The 11,061-nt window shown below is 36.3% G+C and overlaps 1 pseudogene; it reads left to right on the top strand.

The window, feature by feature from the left end:
* The first annotated feature begins 9,602 nt into the window (after positions 1 to 9,602).
* On the top strand, positions 9,603 to 9,721 carry LOC112478822 (annotated as a pseudogene).
* Positions 9,722 to 11,061: the final 1,340 nt, after the last annotated feature.

The following is an 11,061-nucleotide window of genomic DNA, read 5'->3' as shown; positions in this document are numbered from 1 at the left end:
TTACTTGGAGTTGATTACAATTACATTTAATTCATAAATTTGGGGAGGCTTGTCTTCTTTTCAATATTGGATCTCTCTTTCTATAAACATGCGCCATTTGTAACGATTTTTCTAATTCCTTTAACAAAGCTGTATAATTTTCTCTATAAAGAACATTTTTATCTTCAGTGAGATTTATGCCCAGGTGCCTTTTATTTTGGTGGTTGTAAATGGAATATTATTTAAGATTATATTTTCTGTGACTGTTATATAGAATGTAACCCATTTCTATAGCTATCGTGTGTATTGATTCTAACAATATATTTGTAACTTAATTTTCAGGATTTCCATCCAGATATCATCAAAAATGACGCAATTTTTCTTTTCATTCCTATTATTGTTCTTTTTTCGTTTTATTTTTCTGGAAAGAACCTTCAGTACAGTGTTGGATAGAAGCAATAGTAGTGGGCATCCTTATTCATTTCTGATTTTAAAAAGACTATTTCTAATGCTTCACTATGAAGTGTGGAATTTTTAATAGGTTTTTAGCAGATAAGCTTTGGAAAAAGCAGCTTTATTTAATTCGTGATTTACTTTGAGTTTTACCATGAATGAGTCTAGAAAAGAAGGTATTTTCTTTGTAGGGTACAGAAATTTGAGGTATGTATGTATTCTATTATCTTAATAAAACCATTTATTTTAGTTTTAGGTTTTTTTCCACCTACTCACACTTAAATGTTGAAAAAAAGAAAAAAAAACCTCTCACAGTTATTGAGTTTCTGTTCCTTTCCCTCCAGCCTTCTGTCTCTTCCTGCTTTCCCTCCTTCCGCCCTTCCTCCCTGGATTACCCACTGACTAGAAAAAGTAGTGGTACATACCAGGAATGCTTACGGAGGCATCAAAGGTAGCATCACACAAATAAAGAACAAATAGCAATATTATAGTCAAAGTAAGAAGTTAGAACAAAAATCACATCCTTTTACATTGAATCAGGTGCATCCCATTACTAAGATATAGTAGTCACAGACCTTATGGATTTTTTTAAATTTGGCACTTATTTTATTGCCGTAACATTGAGTAATAAGATTACATAATTTTCAGGTGTACGACACTATAATTTGTTATCTGTATACACTATCGGTACTCATCATCAAAAGTCTAGTTTCCATCTGTCAGCAGACATTTGACCCCCTTAACCTATTCCCCCCACACTCCTCTTCCCTTCTGCTAACCACCAATCCGTTGTTTATATCTATGAATTTAAACCTTTATGAATCGAGTCATGTAACATCAAAGTATATAAACAAACCGTGTTAGAAATGTAAGTTACCTTCTATCTGAATCAAAGCACTATTATCTATAAAAGTAGGGTTATAACTGCAGTGCCCGTCAGGATTCTTGCCATGAATAAGCTCGATAATGCATGTGTAGTGAGTAAGAATCCTTCATGCACAACTCTTCATTTTCACAAACTCTGAATTTTAAGCTCAAATCCAACGTGAAAGAAACTTAATCCTATTGTCAGTCAATTCAGGACAACTGTAATCAGTTTCGTTTCTCCTCTCTTGCTTTTTCCCTGGGACTGCGTCTAACAGCCCGGGAGCTACAGAGCTTCAAGACATGAGGGGGAGGCATCTGGTTCCTGCGTTGAGAAAGTCTTGGGCCTTGCCTACTCTCCTGGGTCCGAGGCCATAGCTGCTGCTGAATCCCCATCATTCTGACCACTCCAGGTATGTCAACCCCCCTTTTTATCCAATGTTGGTTTTTTTCATGAAAGCACATAATAAACCAGCTGCTCCCTTGTGCCATTCTGGGGCTCAGGTTCTGTCTCAGCCCCTCTCTGCCTTGATACCTACAGAGAATCCTCTCTTTGATGAGTTCTTACCACATGGCTATATTGGGAACTCGGTGAACAGGCTGCCAGGTGGAGCTCTGTAGTGGGCAATGGGCACAGATACCCACCCACCCCCCGCACCCTCTTGCCGACAGTTCCACACTCAGATGGAATTTCCACTGTACCCTGGACCCTGAAGTTATATCTCTAGAATAATGGTTCTCAGTCTGGTCTGCACATGAGAGTTACAAAAATCCAGGCTCCATCCCAAGCCAATTAAATGAGGACCTGTGGGTCTGGGAGCTCAGGCACTGTGTTTTTTAAAAGTCCCCAGAGTGATTCTACTGTGTAGCCAGGTTTGAGAACCATTTCTAGACAGTTGAGTAGGAGCTTTCTAGAATGATTTTGTCAAGTATTTATTGGCCTTCAGCAGTTTACAAGTGAACATCTCGCCACAGTCTCATTAGCATAAAGTGTATTATAATTTTTTATGCTTACTAATTTGATAGTTGAAAAATATATTATTTTATTGATTAGGTTTAAAGTTTTTCCACATGATTTTTTTAAATTAGTATTTCCTTCTTATGAATTGTTGGTTCATATCTTCATTACATTTTTATCCTGGATGTTAATGTCTTTGTGAGAGTTATGTGAATCCAATATTAATGATTAGGTCTCCATTCGTTATCATGAATTCTATTTTCTAAAAGCAGCACTGTTCAATGGCATTTTCTGTGGTAAGGAAATACATAGAAATATCTACATTGTCGCATATGGCTACCACTAGCTCTACGTGGCTATTGAGTACTTAAAATGTGGCTAGTATGAGTGAGGAGCTGAATTTTTAATTTTACTTTTAATTAAATTAGATGTAAATAACCACATGTGACTTGTGGCTACCATATGGGACAGTGCAAATCTAAAGGATTTAGCATCATAGTTTGGGGGTTTTATTGGCCCAACAGTTATTTTAAAAGGTTTTTTTTTTTATAAGTTCTAGTTTTGGTGGATTATAATGAAGAAATAAAAATATGGCTTATATAATAAGCATATTTTATAAACTTTATTAATGTTCTTTATCCCTTGGCATGTGCTCAATTTAAAAAATTCATCAGTGGAATTGAAAGTTTATGGTATAAAATTTTACTGCATCTACTAATTCAGTTTTACTAATTACATTATTTAAACTACCTAGATATATCTTCTTATCTTTATCAACTTGCTCTATCATAGATGATATTGCTATTTTACTATCTCACTATAGTTGTGTTTCTGTGTCTTGCATCTTACATATCAAATGGTTTTGTGCTGTACATATTTTGATGTTAATAAGCTCATAAATGCTCAGGGCTATTATAACATAATTATGGATTTCCCTTTGTTTCAGTACAAAAAGGTCCTTTTTGCTTCATTGAATCCTTTTTGCTTTGAACTTCCATTTGATAATATCAGTGCCACCTCTGCTTATTTTTGTTTGCCTGATAATATTTTATTTCATCTTTTTAATCTTATTCTTTCTTTGTAATCTGATTTTGGTCTTACTGTTGTAAGAAGTATAGTTGGATGTTCTTCTTGAACTCAGTCCAAGTCTCTGCCTTTTATTTCAATTGTGGAGCAAAAAAACTATTTTATTTCTTTTTGATGCTGATGAATTCAGTCCTGTTCCTGTCCTTTTGTCTTACATTTTGTGGTGAGTTTGAGACTGTAAAGCACAGCTGTTTCACTTACTGGTTTATATCTTTTGCTATATATTTTGCTCTTTTCATTCGTAGTGATTTGGAAGGTATATTTCTCCCTACTCCGATGTATATCATGGAATTTAAAATGTTTTTATTTCTCCCCGCCTTTCCCATTCCCACAGTTATAAAATTAATTAGGAATTATAGACTGAGTTTGTAGAACTTCACCCTGCTATTTCTACCCAAATTAACCTTCAAGAGCTGTTTCGGCTTTATATTCAGTCGTTCTGTTATTTCTCTCTGGGTTTTTCAGCGGTGTCAGTGTTTACGACCAGCTCTTTTATATGATCACTTACTCATTGTCAAATTCTTAATCTAAAAGCCCGGAAGGAAAGTAAAGGAAGGAGAACCTTTCAGAAAATGGTTCTACAGTAATGGGGGAATCTGTTTGATGTCTCGAGGTGAGAGGTGACTGAACGTTTTAACATTTTTTAAAACGTATGTTCTGCTCTTCCCAGGATTTCTTTTCTTTCTGCTCTCCCCAGGGTTCTGTGCTCAGTGGCTATACCAAGACTCGGCATATGGACTTAACTTTAGACTTTATTTCTAATGCCAGTTATTTTGGTTGTTATTGTTTTCTTTGGATTTTACAAGGTGGGGGGCGCCTTTCATAATTCATTGAATGGGAAGTTAGGATAAGTAGATGCTAATATGCTACTGTATTAACCCAGACATCTGCATTTCAATTTCTAGAAAACACTAGTTTCAAAAGTACACACACAATATACCATTCTGTTCCAAAAAACTTTGAGAACGCTTACAGCGATACATCTAATTCAATCAAAAACAGATAAACAAACGTAAAAAAGTAATGATATTGGGGCAAAGGGAAAAAATGACCATGTTTAATCTATAAAGTACAAGCCCTAATTGTTAGAGGTAGGTCACAAAACTAAGCTTCCGAGTAGTGACAGTAAAGAAGGAAAGGTGATCAGTTCCACAGTTGCAAGATTCATGGCGACTTAGGATAAAGGCAAATAATGGCCCAGGAACAGCACAGCTTTTCTTGATTAATGAGACTTCCAAGACATTTCTTTCCCAGTCCTCCCAAAGGGGGCGCGCTGTACACGTGCATGGACTGCATTCTCGACATCTTACAGCAATAAATACAGTCTCGTGTTTGACAAGCCATTTCTTGAAATGCCCTTCGATGTAGATTATATAAAATCATAATCCCTGCCTGCCCTACCCCACCAAAAAGGGAATTTTTTTAAAGGTCCTGTCTAAATATATGTAGGGAGGCAATATAATATAATGATTAACTGTGTGAGACTGCTGTCAGAATTTCTGAGTTAAGATCCTGATTCGGCCATTTGCTAGGAGTCTGACCTCAGGCAATTTACTCACCTCTCTGGGGTGAGGGTATGTAATGAATCAGATTGAACAATAGCAGGCAAGTCTCCAGCCTCAAGTCTCCAACCCCCTGTGGTGGGCCTTGGAAGAGCATTAATAATCAAGTGGTGGAAAATTAAAGGGGGAAAAAAGTATTCTATCAATTCTAAGAGTCACATTTTTTTTCACATTTTAATATCTTTAAAATCAGGGCACATTAAAAAATTGATGGTGTGCCATAGCTGAACTGGCAGTATCGTTTTTCTTTCTTGGTGGACTATAAACTGATGGTGTATATTTCAATGTATAACATCTTAGAGTCAATAAAATATGGTAGCGGTAATTATTCTGAGAGACCAGCTTTTCCTCAGGGGCAGGCAGCATCTGTTTGGAGAGGTAGAAAAGACCCTGCTGAAGTTCCAGCAACCTAAGAGGCCCACAGCCGTCGGACAAGATATCGGCAGAAAAATGACTCTTCCGTTTTAAAAAGAAGCCCTACTTGCATTAGTCATCTTTTCCAGGTCCCTGGAAAGATGAGGGGAAAGCACTGCTTATACCAAGAAACTCCTTTGTCGACAAGGCAGAAGAGTCAAACCACAAATAAACGGAAGAATACATAATTAGAGGAAGATGGAGAGCAAGCGGACAGCCTGCCAGGGTCCCCTCCAGCGCTGCTGCCTTATGATGATGTATTTTTTTCACCAAGTCAGCCAGGACTATTGAGAAGTCATGGCTAGTAGGCCCTCCTTCTGACCTTTCTTTCTTGTGTGGTAGCTCACTGTTGGCAAAGCAGGCTGCAAATCCAACAGGAAGGGCATCAGAGACCACCATTGCTGACCACATAGAAATCAACATTGCCTGGGAAGGCACACTGTGGGTAGCTATACCATCCAGTTTTATTGAAGAGGCTACAACAAGCATCAGGGGAAGATCACACCCTATTCCCCCCAGGAATCATCCACGTAAAGTGCTTATCAAATGATAAATGTTCAATAAACACAGTTATTTTTATTTTCTATAAGTGTTTTTGGCAAGACGGGTTTGGAAGATATGAAGGATCTATTAGAGAAAACCGAAACACTACCGCTGTATTTTATGGTGTCTGGGAATGCTGGGGTGGGGTAGACCTGAACGTTCCCTTGTAGGTCCAGTGATCATGCATTCCGGTTTGCTTGGGGCTGTCCCGGTTTATGCCTGTCGTGCCAGTAAAATTATTAACAGGACTACCTTCACTTGCAAGAGCATTCTAATGTAGATAATAATTTACATGCTCACTCTATCGTATTCATACAACGTGAGAAATAAAATAATTAAAATATAGAAAGATAAAAAATTGAATTAGTAAGATACTTAAAAGCTTAAGAACAAGAATTTCAAAACCAAGAAATCAACTTTTATAATAAAATCAAAACTCAAAAGGAAAAAAGTAAATAAGAGTTGCCATCGTATAAGAAGTTTCCATATTGAACTTGTTAAATGGAAAACACTTGAGATGTTAAAAGAACACCTTTAGACTAAAATTTCAAAAGAAGTATTTTTAAAGAAGTATTAAAGAAGTATTTTTAAGAAATGTAATAATCTTAAAAGACAAAACAGAAAACCTAAAGATTAAATAGATAAATTGTGAAATAGGATAAGAATATAAATAGAAAACAAAACGAGAATAGAGTAAGAAAAACTCACTAAAACAATATATACCTATATATATAATATACACATATATGTTTATAATATATTTATATATACATAATATTTATCTCCTTAGTAAGACAAGTAAACCAAAAACTAAAAGAAATGGCGAAAAAATGAAAACCAGGTCATGGCTAGAAGCGAGTAAATAGCAACAACTCCTAGAATTCTGCGCCCGGGTGGTTTTCTCACAGTGCAGGGGCCCAAGCGTAGTCCCTTGGAGGAGAAGAGGTGCGAGAGTACCCAGAGAATCGCCTCACCCTCTTCTCTCAAACCAAATCAAACCCCTTAAAGGCTTCTTGTGACAGCGTTGGTGAGATGCTACATATTTGAATATGTGCTACTTAGGTCTCCAAATGCCAAAGTATTGTATGTTATTGCTTCTGTACGTATTTGGAAAGTGGTCATGTGAAAAAACTCTTCCCTAAAGCACCCGATTAATGAAAACACCCCAATCTCAATCTTGTGATAGCAAAGGACGTTGTTTAGAAAGAGGACGAAATCAACACATGAAGAATAGTCGCTCATGTAACAATCAGCCTACCACCAGACAGACTCTGTGGTACCACTGTTTTAAAAAAAGCATATGCAACAAGTTTTTCTGAGCAAGTGCTATGAAAAATGAGAGCAATTTGACCCACTAATTAGAATGCCTCCATCAAATCAAAATGGCTCAGCGAAGGTCATATACTACTTGCTTGTATTTAAAAAGGAGAAGGTCTGCAGTTTTATATTTTCTCTTATTTATTAACATGTGAAAAGCGCCAGATTTTTAATTAACCCAGGCAGTTGTTCGCGTGAGAGATGAGTTTAGCAATTTGATGAGGTGAATTCCACAGCATATTAAATCAGAATCCGGGACACTAAAGCCCCAAATCTAATTTTCACTGTAGTTTATAAGGTTCTCTTGAAAATTGTATTATCCTAATGCATGCCTCTAATTCTGTAAACTCCTATAAGAAATAGTACTTTCCACCTATCTTAAAGTCAAAAATATTCTTAATTGCCACTATGGAATATTTAAATTTTATATTTACTGGATCATTGAGCTTAGGAATAGAGGTACAATCTATTTTTCCTGAAATTGTGATTTGTGAAATTACAACAAAATTCCCTATCTAATTAGTAATTCTCCAAATAAAGATTTTGCTTGGGCCACTACATTTACCGAATAGTAATAACTCCACTTGCTTGTTCCTGGGACAGGTCTTTAAAAACCCAATTAATATATGATTCAGAAAGCTAGACAAAAGGAGAAAAAAATGAGAACAAGAAAGGCAAAGTGACTTTAAGTTGAAGGATGTTGGTTGGTTCCAGTGCACCAGGATGTTGGTTGGTTCCAGTGACCTTCACATGTGAAATTACCCTACAACGAGAGCACATACATTTACTGTAACTCTGTCCCAGACACTCTTCCCCCAGATAACCACATGGCTCACTCCCTCCCCTTTCCAGGCCTTTGCTCACACGTCACTCTGTCAGGTCTTCTCTAATCATCCTATTTAAAATCTGTCTAGAGCCCCCGTCCCACTCCACCCAATACTCGCCCCTTTTCCCTGCTTTGTCTGTCTCCAGAGCTCGTTTCACCATCTAGCACTTATTTTACTGATCTTGTTTACTGTGTATTTCCCTTTGTTAAAATGGAAGCCCTGGGAGGGCAGAGATAAACATAGTTCTGAATTTTCAGTTTGCCATTACCTTGTGTTTTTTTCATAGTACATTATTTTTTTGATGTTGATAATTTTTGAGATTTATGAAAAGGCTATCACTCTGTCGTCTTCTGAGATTTACTTTTACATTCAATGGTATAGTGTTTGAGATTCATCTTTGCTGATGGGTGAAGCTACAGTTCATTCCTTTTCCATTTTTCCATTTTCTTGTCAATGGCAGTTTTGGTCTTTTCCTTTTTTTTTTTTTTGCAGAGCAAGCAGCACTGTTATGAATAATAGTCTTGGGTATGTCTGCTGGAGCACATGTATAAGAGTTTCTCTAATATAGCCAGGAGTGGAATTTCTGGTCACAAGAAAGACTGATTTTCAGTTGTAAAAGATAATGCCAAATTATTTACCAAGCTGGTGTTCTACCAATTTACACTCCAGAGAAGTGTGTAAAAAGTTCCTGTTGGAATACTCCTTGTCCACACTTGCTCTATTCTGACTTTTCATGTCAGCCTAGCTGATGAATGTAACATGATCTATCACTGCTTTTTTAGGGTGCATTTCCTAAATTATTAATGAGATTGAGCATTCTTCATGTCTCATAGCCATTGAGTGTTTTTTATTTATTGTGTGCAATACCGCTCATGTCTTTTTTGCCTGTTGTTCTATTCAGTTGTTTATCTCTTCCATATTGATTTGATGAGTTCTTTATAAAAGCCGGATATTAATCCTTTATCAATATATTAAAATACGTTCTAGTTTGTATTTTTTCCTTTCATCTTCTCTTCCTTCCTCCCTTTCTTGTTACGCTTTCCGCTAGAATACCTGTGGGTTTGGAACAGGAGAGGATCCATGCATGTCAGCTCAACCCATCACATTAGTATAGAGAAATTCCCAATAGACTCTTCCTCATGAATTTCTCATTCCTAGCATTTTTTGGCATCTTTTCCTAGATAACTTTTTGGAGAAAAAAACATGAGCAACTCCTTTGACATTTGAGTTATTAATTTTGTTTTTAAATTATGGAAATAAGTTACTTTTTTATTCTTCCCTCTGAGTACCATTTGTAGTTATACCAATTTCTAATATTCTTCCATAACTTTAACTAACTGAACATATAATTTATGGGTAATTGCATAATTTATGGGTAATTTGACAGCTGCTGTAATGCTTAGCAAGTTTTAATACCATTTGTTGGAATTATTTGCATAAATGGTATTCTAATAGTCAGTTTTCCTTTTATTCTTATTTTTTTCTTTCCCAAAGCTCTTAATTCTGCATTAATTTAACATTAAATCTATAAGTTCCTGTTCTTAGGCTAGATCTAGATTCTTTTTCAGTCAATTACAGGTCCTCTAAAGACACAGGCCCGTCTATGGCCATGCCACCCTGAACAAGCCTGATCCTGTCTGATCTCGGAAGCTAAGCAGGGCCGGGCCTGGTTAGTACTTGAATGGGAGACCACCTAGGAAGACCAGGTGCTGTAGGCATAAAAAATAAAAAATAAGGATTTGTAAGCTGACAAGGTCCTTGCAATCTGTGAGGTCAACCAAGGGTTGCCTTGCCTAAAAAAATAAAAAGAATAAAAATAAAAAAAGATAGAGGCCCTGTTGATTTTGCTTACCAGTGTTTGCCTTGCCTAAAAAAATAAAAAATAAAAAAAATAAAAATAAAAAAAGGTAGAGGCCCTGTTGATTTTGCTTACCAGTATATTCCTCATGCCATAGCACCACACCTGGCACTTAGTAGTTTGCCTAATGAATTTTTAAAAAATTGTCTAATGAATTTTAAAAAATAGTTTCCCAATGAATTATGTGAAGTCTAGTTTACAAAAATTAGTCATATATCTTTAAGAATCTAAAACCGTTCACAGCCTATGGGCCAATAAATCTACTTCTCGGGATGCATACTAAGAAAGAAAACTAATCAATGCAGACAGATTGACATACGAGGATGTTCACGTATCTCTACTTATAATAAAGTAAGTTTGGAAACATTAAATGCTAAATATTCAACAATAGTGAATTTGTACGAACAATTATGGAACATCCACATAATAGAATGTCACACGGTCATTAAAAGTCATGTGTTTCAAAGAATGTAAGAAGAGCATACAAAACAGTGTTAAGTAAATAAAACAGAACATAGACCTGTATATCTATCTATCGTGACCCTAATTTGGGTATATGTTTTGTAGGCATAGGGAAGACTGGGATTTTTCAGTATTTTGCAGTAATCATCTTTGGGTGGTGGGAATCACCAATGGGTATGGTTACCACGTTAGACTATAAGTGCCTTGAAATTAGTACCAAGTCTTTTCAGCTTGATATTTGTACAGTTTAGCACAGGGCTTGCGATTTATGATACTCAACAAGTAATTAGAATGTGCTTAAAATGTAAGAACACTAATCTTTTATAGCCTGTTTTCAATAACTTGTCAGCGATCGCATATTCTAAAGCTTCATTTATCATCTTACATTCTTGCTCGCTGAACAGGTGGTTGGCTTCCCATGCCAGCCACATCCACCAGGGGCATTCTGGGTCCTGGAGATGGCAGAGAAACATAATATACTTTTCACCAGAACCTTTGAATGCCTGCAGACTGTCATGATGAAGCGTGATTGTGGAATCTATGCCTTAGATACGTGAAGTGAACTCAACATGCAGTGTATACAGCAGTGTGTACATCTTTGTTTGATTTGGAATAGATATATTTTTATTCGCTCTCTGTGAGAGATTGTCAAGCACAAAGCACTAAGCATTGCTGAGCTCCAAGTGTCTTCCCTAAATTATCTATGGTAGTTACCTTTTGGCTTATTAAGGATGATTC

This window comes from Pteropus alecto, unplaced genomic scaffold (genome assembly GCF_000325575.1).
Source record: "Pteropus alecto unplaced genomic scaffold, ASM32557v1 scaffold22, whole genome shotgun sequence".
In the NCBI taxonomy this organism is placed as follows: domain Eukaryota; kingdom Metazoa; phylum Chordata; class Mammalia; order Chiroptera; family Pteropodidae; genus Pteropus; species Pteropus alecto.
Note: the sequence above shows the minus strand (reverse complement) of the source record. Positions and strands in the feature narration are given on the sequence as shown.